Genomic DNA, 12387 nt, shown 5'->3' with positions numbered 1-12387 from the left:
GGAAGGATGATTGATTGAACACCTACTTAAGAAAGATGCAGAGAACTCTACGACCTCTCATAGATGTTACGTAATGTTGTGGAATATTGATGGAAAGGGTAGCGCCAAAGGATACGTTCGGTAGACGTTCTGGCCGACAAATGGCTAGTATTTACACATTGTGATCATGCGCTGTTGATCAGAACAAACTCACCAAATTCCATTTTCGAAAATCCTCCGCTGTCTATCGCTCCTCGAATAATGAACAATAGCTTGAGCCGTAAGTTAGCATTGCCCATCAAAGTTCACGCACTGCAATTCTTAATCCATTTTGAACCGAGCATCCACGAATCACATTCAATTTTTGAATCAACACGCACGGGGGATAAAAAACGAGTCACGCGAAACGAATTGAATTGCTGGTGCCATCACAGAGCACTCTCGAGCAAAACGCAAACAAAACTTCACAAAACATCTTCGGTTTTAATCTCCGATAAAAAATCTATCTATCACTTTGAAAAACATGTTCCCACAGATCATTTGCACGTGGCGTAGCATCGTCCGCCGAATCTAATTGTCACCAGCGAAATGAAAAAAAGCGAAACTACGCGGACGAGGTAAACGTGACACAAAATTCAAAACGCAGCTGCCAGCGCGCATGGCTTGCTGTGATCTTCTTCTATGGAATATGGAAAAAATCGGTTGACACGAAATTTAATCGTGCAATTTCAATCAAATTATATCTGAAATGAAAGTTTAAGTTGTATTTTGCATGTTTGGTGGATTAGATTTCAAAAAAGTTAGATAAATTGTACTTTAAATTTCATATAAACATCAATAAAACCTGTGTTTTATACAACTTTGGCGACCTGTAGCTAAAAATTATGACGTGCTGGAACATTTCTTAGAATGGCATCAGATTCAGCAACTCCAAATCTACTAGAGACACATAATTTGATCCTTGAGACAAGCAAAAATGTCATTTTTGTTACGCTGTGTAATCGGTTCACAAATATTATCGAAACAAGCATTGTTAAGTTATCTAAATCCTTTACAACTTTTATCTCTCATGAGAAGGAGCCGTGGTCCCCCTCAAGTCTGATGGCTATTTACGCCCATGGTGGTGTTTCGAAATTGATAATTCTAAATAATGCGAGACAAGAGCGTAGTTTCAAAAAGTTATAAAACGAGCAGCCTAGAAGTTGTTGCTGATGATAAGTCACTCTGTCGTATCTCGAAAGATTAAAAATCCAACGAATTAAGCAATTTAAAGCAGCAACTCTTAATTTGTCAGAAGCTCTTGCAGAAGTATTCAACAGAATTTCGCATCCGTACAAAAAATGAGGTAATAATAGTAATTTAAATATTCTTAAGTAGAAGAAATCATTTTTTAAACATGCTTGAAACTTTCTGGAAACAAAACACAATGAATAATCACAAATTATAAGTACCTTGTTTGACAATATAAAACTTGCGACATTTGCATGCATTTCAATGCTTTCTTTAGGGATTACAGTACCTATTAACTGAGAAATCCCGGTATATTTCTAGTGGGTGGCAGTGTGCTGTATGAGACTCAACTGTGTTTTGCCAGTCGCCGGTCGCCGGTCGCCGCTTTCACCCCCATAAAAGCTATATCGATATAAAACGGAGTCAAACTGCAGTATCACCCACTGCCTCCTCCGCGAGTGTCGTCTGCTAAAGGCAAGGTCTTTTGCAAGGTCCCTGCACATGCACATCCCAACCTATGTCTGCCTTGCCCGGTTCTTCCCATGCCAATGAGCTGCAGTTGTGAGTGGAAGGACCGAGCCGGCAATCAGCCGGCCGGTAGACTGGCATTGAACTGTGCCATATTACCAACGAGCGGAATCTGAGACGAGAGAAATGTTGTCTATCGTAGTGCAGTCTACTACATTTTGATAGCAATGCAATGCTTTCCAGTCCTGACTTTTTTTTATCAGACTTGATGGAGGGCCATTGGACACAGGTTGCTCTCTCTTCTTGCGATACTACGATGTTAGATGCTGTAAGTTTGTATAGATATGGTTTCTGTCTAGCAACTAGAATATGAACCAGAGTAGGTGTAAGTGCATGAAGGCAGCGACTGTTCATCTACAACGCGCCAATGGCCACGTGACATGGACCGTTTTTGCCGATAGGTACACAATTGTGTAAAGAATGTTACTCTTCACTACGTTTTGATCAATACTAAGTACTTTTTATGACCGATTATAAGTTTTCCATTTATCAAATGATAAGTTCTTTCGTTTATTTAGTTAACATATAAACAGAGAACAGTGAATCCACGCCACAGTGCTCAATTCGTGCCCATCGCTCCATCCTCAGTTCTGTGAACTTCTGTCTTAATAGATCCGAAGCGAACACCATCTTTGCAAGGTTGTTTTTTGGCATTCTTGCAACATGCCCTGCCCATAGTACCATCCCAGCTTTGGCCATATTTTGGACACTGGGTTCACCGTAGAGTTGGGTGAGCTCGTGGTTCATCTTTCGCCATTTCACACCGTTATCCTATAAACCACTGTGCTTGCAAAAGCTTGCAACTCCTCCTCGATCAGTGCCCACGTTCCATGCCCGTAGAGGACTACCTGCCTTATGACCGTTTTGTACATGCTACATTTGGTGCGGAGGTGGATCGTTTTGGACCAGCTTCTTGTGGAGGCCATTGTAGACACGACTTCCACTGATGATGCTCCTCCGTATTTCACGGCTAACGTTATTATCAGCCGTCTGCAAAGATCCAAGGTAGACGAACCACTTCGAACGTATCCTCGTCTATCGTAACACTGCATCCTAGCCGAGACCTGTCGCGCTCATCTCCACCTACTAGCATGTATGTACTTAGTCTTGGACGCATTCACCTCCAATCCAACCCTACTACCTCGCGTTTCAGGCGGGTGTACAGATCATCCACCTTTTCAAACATTCGACCAAAAATATTCATATCATCCAAGAAGCTAACAAATTGACTGGATCGCATGAGAATAGTACCGTAAAACGGGGTAACTTTGATAATGCGGGTAACTTTGATAGTTCGAAACTCACAACATATTAAACGAAATAACGAAGTTTATGTTAATCAGTTAAGAAAAACGAATGCAAAAGTAAAGAGTATTCCCGACTAAGGGTACACAACAAAATTATATCAGCGCATATTATTATGTTATAAGTTTTTTTCGAACATAGGTTGTTATAAACTTGATGCAGGATGTTGCTTAAATAACTAAAATTATAACAAAAAGTGTATGAATAGTAACATAAACATAACAAAATATGTTTTATTTATATCAAAAACATATCAAACCAAGTTATAATGTTTGATACAAAGTATCAAAATTATAATACCTTTCGATATACGATAATATTGTCTATTATTGAAATGCATAAGTATCTATTTAGTTTTGTTATTAAGTTGTTAAAAATGAACAAAAAAATATCTTGAAGGGAAATAAAACACACTATGTTATATTTTTGTTTGAATATGTTCTGTGGATAACGGATCCTAATAAAATTATATCATAATATGATATGCATATCATATTCTGATAAAATTCCATTATATTTTTGTTACAAGCCTCTAGTCGGGTTAGTATGACACTTTATGTCAAAGCTATTTTTGTTGAAATCAAGTGCATTTGTGGATTTGTTTGCAAATATTAAAAAATTACAAGATTTTAGCAGTTTTGTAATGCTTACAAACAATCTATTCAACGATCACTATTTGATGAAGCCATAATGAGTTCGTCACTTATCCTTGACAGCCTAGTTATAGTAAAACATGAATTTGATCTCAAATCTCTTAGCGAAACCCATTTTTACAAACTGGGACCATTTTTGTAATCTAAGCCAGAAATTTCCATATAACGTTAAACGCCTAGAGGTATGCAACGCCCTATAAATGTTCCGTACCGTAATCCGGGGTAAGATTGATCAGCGGGGCAACATTGGTCGGTATGATCCTTCTCGTAAAAATTTCGAGTCATTATTTATTGATGAAATATTTTAAAATTATGAATGGTGCCTCTCTTTCTTACATTCATAAGCTAATGAAAATTGAGGTTTTTGCGAAAATTGCGTTTCGTTCATGCGTAAATTTGTCAACTTTTTGAATCAATGATTTTTATCATTATGGATGGCACTACCGATGATTCAAGTCTCACATGAGTTCTGCAAATGGTATGAGCAAGAAAAATGCGATTGTTACTTAAAATGGCATCGCTGAAAACGATTCCGTTGTCAAATCTTTCATAAGTTTATTCAATTGGGCAACATTAATGAACTACTATCAAGAATGCAGAATTTCCTTAGGAAATTGCCTACCTTTAGGCATATTGCGCGGTTCAAAGTAATTTTATTTTCAAAATAACTCAAAAAGTAAATGACTTGTAAGAGTTTGGTCTTCATATTCGGCTTCAGGGGCCACGATTTAAGTAAGCAACGGCATTTTCAATATTACCCAACGTTGTTTACATGGGTGATCAATGTTACCCCATATCAGCTAAATCAAAAAATCATTTAAAACGTTTATTTAAACATGCTTAAATGTTTTGAAAACCAAAATACAGTGTATAGTCACGAGTGGTGGGTGCCAGTACTTGTTTTAAAAATATAAAAGTTGCGTCATTTGCATTTTCAAATGAAAAATTTAAGAAATATCCCAAAAACTGATCAATATTACCCCGGATTACGGTAATTCATTCAATTTTATTCGATTTATTTTCCATTTTCAAAGTTACCCCAAAACAAAAAAAACCGACTTTCGATTATATGAAAAATAATATATCCATTCAGAATAAATCTTCTGGCAATCTATCAAATGCAATCGATAGCTAGGATGTCAGTACTTGTTTTAAAAATATAAATTGTAATTCTTTGGAACAGCATGCATAAATATTGAAGTTTTCTTAGAAAAAAAAAACTATCGAAGTTATCCCTTTTTACGGTACTCCGGCTGCTAAGCTCGGCTCTTCGCATAACATCTTCTAGTGCAATAATGAACAACATATACGAAAGTCCATCATCTTTTCGTAAACCACAGCGGGATTCAAACGAACTGGAATGTTCACCTGAAATCGTCACACAATTTTGCACATCTTCCATCGTTACTCTTATTAGTCGGGCGCAGTGGCGTAGCTAGAGTTCTCGGGGCCCGGTGCGGAGAAAAATATGGGGGCCCCCGAAATAGAGTGATGCACTGCCGTGGTATCGTAAAAATTAGCTACACAATAAGATAAGGTAGGCTTACTTTACTAATGCATAGTCCCTGTGCTTAGAAACCTGAAGTAAATGAAATTAAATATAGTTATTAATATAATAAATAATTAGTTTTAAATCAGTATACCTTCAATATTTTCTTGTAAACGATTTACATATGGCTAGCAAGAGCTCACTCATACAAAGCATTTCTGGAGCGATATTTTGTGGAATACAAGAAAGAAATTCAGAAGTTGTCATACGATTAGAATACCTTGAAACATTTATAGAAGTATGTCAGTAATACCTCGTTGTACTCTTGGAAAAGTCGCGATATAATCTTTAAACAATTCAAAGAAAAACTTCTGGCCAATTCGCTCGATAAATTCTTGATTTTCTATTTCACTGAAAAAAAACATTGTTGTGTTTTTATGTTATTCTACCTGAAAAAAAAGATAAAATGTTTGAAAGAATAGTTGATTTTATTTTATGAGGAATTCTGGAAACAAATCTGATGGAATCACTTAGAAGAATCTGAAGCAATTACTGCATACACCGCTTGAAAAACTGCTCCCAGCAATGCCTGAATTAATTTTAGGGCGAATTCAAGAAGAATAAAGAAGGAATCCAAAAAGATTGCCAATGATCAGAGGAAGCATAGCAAACTACTAAAATAAATGCCATGCTAGATTCTAAGGAAACTCAAGGGGTATATTAAAAAAAACAACAAGAAATCATAGGAGAATTCCTGGAGTTGTTTGTAAAGGAATAGTTAGCAAAACTCCCGAAAGGATTTCTTTGCGTACCATATGGGGAACTATGTGTGGAGATCTCCTCAGAGGGATTCTAGGTTCAACCTTTGAAAAGTTTCTGGAATATTGCCTGTAAAAGTTCTTGAAGAATCCTTGAAACAAAATTTTTTGCGTTATAAAAAAGTTCTGAATCTCTGCTGAAACTTTTTGAAAATCGTTTAAGAAATAAAAGATTTTTCCTTACAGAAACGCCAGCTAAATTATTACCTGAGCGAATGTGAATAACTGAATGACTAAACTAGCTGTTTACGTAGGTAATTTCAGAGTTATAATTGCAGAAATTTGCTCTTGAACAAACAGGAGCAACTTTTTGGAATTATTCTCTGTTATTATAACTCAATTCAACCAAGTTAGAAACATGGTAATAAACGAATAACATATTTGAAATTACTTAGCAATCTACTTCCGCTTAGTTATTAGGTTTATTAACACGCTTTTTCGTCCAAAACAATCTCTGAGAAATGACTAGAAAAAATGCTTTACATTCAAATTCCTTTGAGTAATTGATAATGTGAAAACTAAAAGATATCCCGTAAAATTTTCGGTGATAACTCCTAGAACAATTATTGGTAGTGTTTTAGCGATTCTTCAACGAAATTTTGGACATATTTAATCACAAATTTTTGGCAAAATCCATGACAACATCTCAAATAAATGACAGAAGAAATATCTTGATTGGGTTCTGTAGGTCACTCGAGGATAAATTTGGATAAATGATTGTAAGAATAATTCAATGATTCAAATAACTTAATAAATATCAATTTCTGAGAAATTTCATGGAGGAATCACTGGAGATTGTTTAGTGATATCCGTCAAGGAATCATCAAAATACTTTGTAACACAATTTATCAGGAGAAGGCCCCGAAGTAATCATTATTATTATCCATTGCAGATACGCAGGATAAATACTTGGAGTTATCTCTAAAGGATTCATTTTGAGATGAATAGTAGATAAAAAGCAAAATTCGTGCTCTTGAAACTATCTAAAGGTAAAATTGATGCTTGGTTCAGATTGTATAAAAAATTAGGCCTACAAACCTGGGTAAACTATTGGAACCAAGACCGAGTAGTGTTTGATCCGTTGAATCTGTTGCATGCTCCTTTGAGAGCGAGCGACGGAATCCGGGTTGTGTCCGATTCGCATAGTAGCCGCACTATCGGTATCGATCATCCGTGTATATGTTCACGTATTCATTTAAAATTATATCTTTATCGTTTACCAAAACGAATCCTTTCCCATATCCAAACTCCCAGTGTTTTCTTGTGGAAGTGCAGAGGACTCCCCGGCTTCCATAAAGCAAGTAACACGTCAACGTTTCCATCCCATTCCCAAATTGACCTGCATTCAGACGCAACCGGCGCCGGTATTATTTGTTATAATAATAAGAGCACCAATACTTACACATTGAAGATGATACTGATCCTGAGTAGCATCTGTTGGCTCCCTGTGTAAGTACAACTGTTCTTGCAATAACGGAGTAGCAACTGCGGGCGGTCAATCATTCTAATGCTCATGCTCAAACATTTAATAATCCAAGACCGTAGTTCAGACTCTACATCTACAACATTTGAACATGAGTCTATCTAAAGGCCGCAATAACCTATAAGAGTCAACACCAGTTTAAATTAAAATAACTAAGGGCCAATTTCTTCACCTTCGCTTAAGCCGTAAACCCCGTTTACCCATACGATTAAACCAGGTTTAAGGCCTAAGCGGTGGTGAAGAAACCGCTTATAACAAAACTATTTTTTGCAAAGGCCCCTAAAATTAAGGGGCCCAAGACCATGATCTCACACGGGGCCCTAGGCCAACTTTAAATCTAGCCTATTTATGTCATAAGGGATAATCAAGGGGCCCCTGTGTATCACATCGATTTAGGACTCTTACAAAACGTATTCTTGCCATATCTTTGATTTTAGGGTCTTAGAATGTTTTCTATAAGCCATTTCAAATGTTTATTTCTATAATAAATTCTTACCGTGATTTTGGGGCCCCTAGCAGCTCGGGGCCCGGTGCGGACCGCACCCACCGCACCCCCCTAGCTACGCTACTGGTCGGGCGAGCTTCCCGGGAAAGTTGTTTTCGCCCTTGATTTCCCATAGCTCTACGCGGTCGATACTATCGTATGTCGCCTTGAAATCGATGAAGGGGATGCGTTGGGACCTGGTATCCATGACATTTTTGGAGCATTTGCCATACAGTAAAGATCTGGTCCGTTGTCGATCGGCCGTCAACGAAGCCGGCGTGATAACTTCCCATGAACTCGTTTACTACAGGTGACAAATGGTCTGAGATAACACTTTATAGGCCGCATTTAGGATAAAGATTCGGAAGCTCTCACAATCTAACTTGTCACCCTTCTTATAGATGGGGCATCTCATCCCTTCCTTCCACTACCTCAGTAGCTGTTCTGTCAAGCGTCTTTATCATCATGAGTGTTACCAGAGTGTAGGCTGTGCACGTTCACTATGCTAAAGTTCAAGAGTTGTCCTTGAATCTTCAACTTGTACATCCTATCGTTGATCGAATTAATACGCATTCTCATGAAAGCATAATTTTTGAAGATTAACGCTTTTGCTGCCCAATTTCTATCGCGTGCTATTTCGCACAGATGAATCCATCAATCACCAGTTAAACAACCAGTAGATGGACCTATACCGCAGGCAGAGATTTCTATTTCGGACCGCCTGTATCCGACCAACCTATCACCGCCGGCGCTCTGCGGATTCAACAATTAGTTTATTTAATCATCCATTGATACCCGAACCTGGGAAGCTGCCTTTTTGGTTGGCCTAATCGTGCCGCTTTCTTCAACGTGTCAATATTAATATGTAATTCCTGACGTTACGCCCAAACGATCGGCCGCCAGCTAGCAAAGCAAGCACCACCCGGCCGGTATGACTTAATTACGGCCGGCAATGGAGAAACTGTACTTTATGTACCGACTGGCTGACTGGCTGGCTGGTTGGCTCATGGAGAATCCATAAATAGAATTAAATAAACGCGGCGTTGGACTGTTAGTTGCTACTCGGGTAAGGTGCTGCGGGTGGTGTAGGGGTTTTGCAGTTTGAGCGAAAATGAATCACGAAATCGAGAAAAAAAGTGAAATGTGCACGTTAGGATAGTTCAAAACTTTCATTGTCCCTGGCCAATTTTTGCAGCCAAGTTTTCGCGTTCTTTCGGTTCCATAATTTTCTGCCGGTTTGAATAAAATTTAGACACACTTGTGGTGGTGTTTCGTGACCTGTACTCGGAACCTCAGTAAAACGGTCGGTTCCGGATATATACGGATGTTCCATGGGGTCTGTCCAAAGGTAATTTGAGACCTTTTCATAACTAAACAAAACTAGAGTGTTTGCAACTGAATTATGAAACATTAGTATATTCCGACACTTTCTAGTCATTTGGAATCATTTTAGCCGATTCTGCTTACCTTGGAACCGGTTCCTGGGGCCTCATTTGTTGACCAAATTTTTTTTTTCCTTTCTTTATTAACGAGAATTTTAGCCCTGGGCTAGTTCATCTCGGGACCAACGGCTTTACTTCCCTTCCGAAGGAAATCGTCACTGAAATTTTTAGTGACTATCTCGGGGATGGGATTCGATCCCAGGTCCTCGGCGTGAGAGGCGTGTGTTCTAACCACTACACCAGGTCCGTCCCCTTGTTGACCAAAATTGAATCCGCACAAACCATGACACATCAATCTTCAAGATTTTACAACAGAAGTATAATACAATGTAAATTGAGTAATTGTATGCAATATAGGGCCATCTACAAAGACTACCGGAATATTCTAGAGCCGATTCCGGACCCTGAAAATGGACAGCAATGACTCTGTTGCAAGAAATTTCTCAATATGCATCATATTGGTATTTAATTTATTTATTTTATTTTCTTGGTGTTACATCAATTAGTTTGATAAAACTTCATTAATGACGTTACGCCAATTAATTCGGTCCATGGCAGTGTCGCTCTAACTTCGATTTTGGCCCACGCTCTCCAGATCTCGTTGTACCTGATCAAACCACGCTCGCTGTGCTCCCCGCCTTCTTGTACCAACCGGATAAGACGCAAACACTATCTTTGCAGGGTTGTTGTCCGGTAGTCTTGCAACATGCCTTACCCAAGCACTCTTCCGGCTTTGGCCACCTTCTGGATACAGGGTTGGCTGTAGAGCCTAGCGAGCTCGTGGTTCATTCTCCACCGCCACACACCGTTCTCCTGCACATCGCCAAAGATGATTCTAAGCACTCGTCGTTCGAACACTCCAAGTGCTTGCAGGTCCTCTTCCAGCATGATCCATGCTTCATGTCCATAGAGGACCACCGGTCTTATTAGCGTTTTGTACATGGTACATTTGGTGCCGGAGATAATCTTTCTCGATCGCAGCTTTTGCTAGAGCCAGTATTAGGCGCGACTTCCAGTGATGATGCGTCTTCGTATTTCACGGCTTACGTTGTTATCAGCCGTTAACAAGGATCCAAGGTAGACGAACTCATTAACTACCTCAAAAACATCCCCGTCTATCGTATCACTGCTTTCTAGGCGGGCTCCGTCGCGCTCGGTTCCGCCTATCAGCATGTACATTGTTTTTGACGCATTCAACACCAAGCCGACTTTTGTCACTTCACGTTTCAGGCGGGTGTATAGGTTTGCCACCGTTCCAAATGTTCTGCCGACAATATCGATATCATCCGCGAAGCAATCAAATTGGCTGAATCTTGTGAAAATCGTACCTCGGTTATTGAACCCGGCTCTCCGCATGATGTTGAACAGCAGGCACGAAAGTCCCTGGCGGGATTCGAACGAACTGGAATGTTCGCCCGAAATCTTCACACTATTCTGCACACCGTCCATCGTTGCTCTTATTAGTCTTGTGAGCTTCCCGGGAAAGCTGTACTCGTCCATGATTTTCCATAGCTCTTCGCGGTCGACACGCCGCTTTAAAATCGATGAACAGGGGACATGGTATTCACGGCATTTCTGGAGTATTTTCCGTACAGTGAAAATTTGATCCATCGTCGAGCGGCCGTTGATGAATCCAGCCCCACAAACTCATTTGCTATTGGTGATTGCCGATATAAGATAATCTGGGATAGCACTATGTAGGCGGCATTCAAGATAGTGATCGCACGATAGTTTTCACTTTTCAGTTTGTCGCCCTTGTAGATGGGGAATATGACCCCTTGATTCCACTCCTCCGGCAGCTGTTCTGTCTCCCAGATTCTGACAATCAGCCGGTACAGACAGGCACTCAACCTCTCCAGGCCCATTTTGATGAGTTCAGCTCCGATACAATCCTTACCAGCTGCCTTGTTGTTCTTGAGCTGGTTGTTGGCATCCTTAACTTCCCTCAATGTGGGAACAAGTTGGTTTCCTTCATCCGCCGTGCTGTTCTGAATTAAGCTGAATGTCTGCCAAGGCAGCAGAAATGTCATGAGATAAGGAATTAAGAACTCAGTCAGAGACAATTTGCCAAAACACAGTTGGTACACTATCGTAATTTGCCAGAAACAGCTGGTACATTTGGCTTGAGGATTATAAAGTGTTTGTGAGGTTAGCTGTAAGTAAACAAGAACTAGAGCTCGACTCTAGGGTCTCTGATACGATCCGTCTCTGACCGACTTCTTGAAGGAAATTGAAGAGTTTTTCATGAGGCTACTATTCTTCGCCTCATGAAAAACTCTGCCGCATTGGTAATGTTGTGTAACGTTTAGAATTTTGTTCTGTAATATGGCCAACTCAAAAGCAGCTTTAGCCTTAAGATAGTGAGAACAAAAATCAAAGCAGAATAAATGCTCCGCAAGTAGCAAGCTGAGCACCCCTATCAAATGCCTTTTAACGCCACTGCCCATAAGCCACCAGCATTAATGCAAAGCGTAAACCATCGTACCACCGTCACCTACAAGCAACATACACGAGAGGGATACCAATACTCATCCCGCTAGTGATGATCCCGCTAGTGATGATCACGACATCATCGCGACCAGTGTAGGTAGATACCCGACTAGAGGCTTGTAACAAAAATATAATAAAGTTTTATCAGAATGTGATATGCATATCATATTATGATATAATTTTGTTAGGCTCCGTTATCCATAGAACATAATAAAACAGAAATATAACATAATGTGATTTATTTCCCTTTAAGATATTTTTTTGTTCATTTTTAACAACTTTATAACAAAATAAATAGATAGTTATGCATTTCAATAATATACAATATTATCGCATATCGAACAGTATTAGAATTTTGATACTTTGTATCAAACATTATAACTTGGTTTGATATGTTTTTGATAGAATTAAAACACATTTTGTTATATTTATATTACTGTTCATACACTTTTTGTTATAATTTTAGTTATTTTAACAACATCCTGC

At 39.1% G+C, this 12387-nt stretch overlaps 1 protein-coding gene across 5 annotated transcripts in view; it reads right to left on the bottom strand.

Moving 5' to 3' along the window:
* The window catches only part of LOC5577722 (rho GTPase-activating protein gacF), a 410293-nt gene that overhangs the window by 33834 nt on the left and 364072 nt on the right, over positions 1-12387 (bottom strand). The gene's annotated exons all lie outside the window — the stretch shown is intronic.

The sequence above is a fragment of the Aedes aegypti genome, chromosome 2, assembly GCF_002204515.2.
Source record: "Aedes aegypti strain LVP_AGWG chromosome 2, AaegL5.0 Primary Assembly, whole genome shotgun sequence".
NCBI classification, from domain to species: Eukaryota; Metazoa; Arthropoda; class Insecta; order Diptera; family Culicidae; genus Aedes; species Aedes aegypti.
Note: the sequence above shows the minus strand (reverse complement) of the source record. Positions and strands in the feature narration are given on the sequence as shown.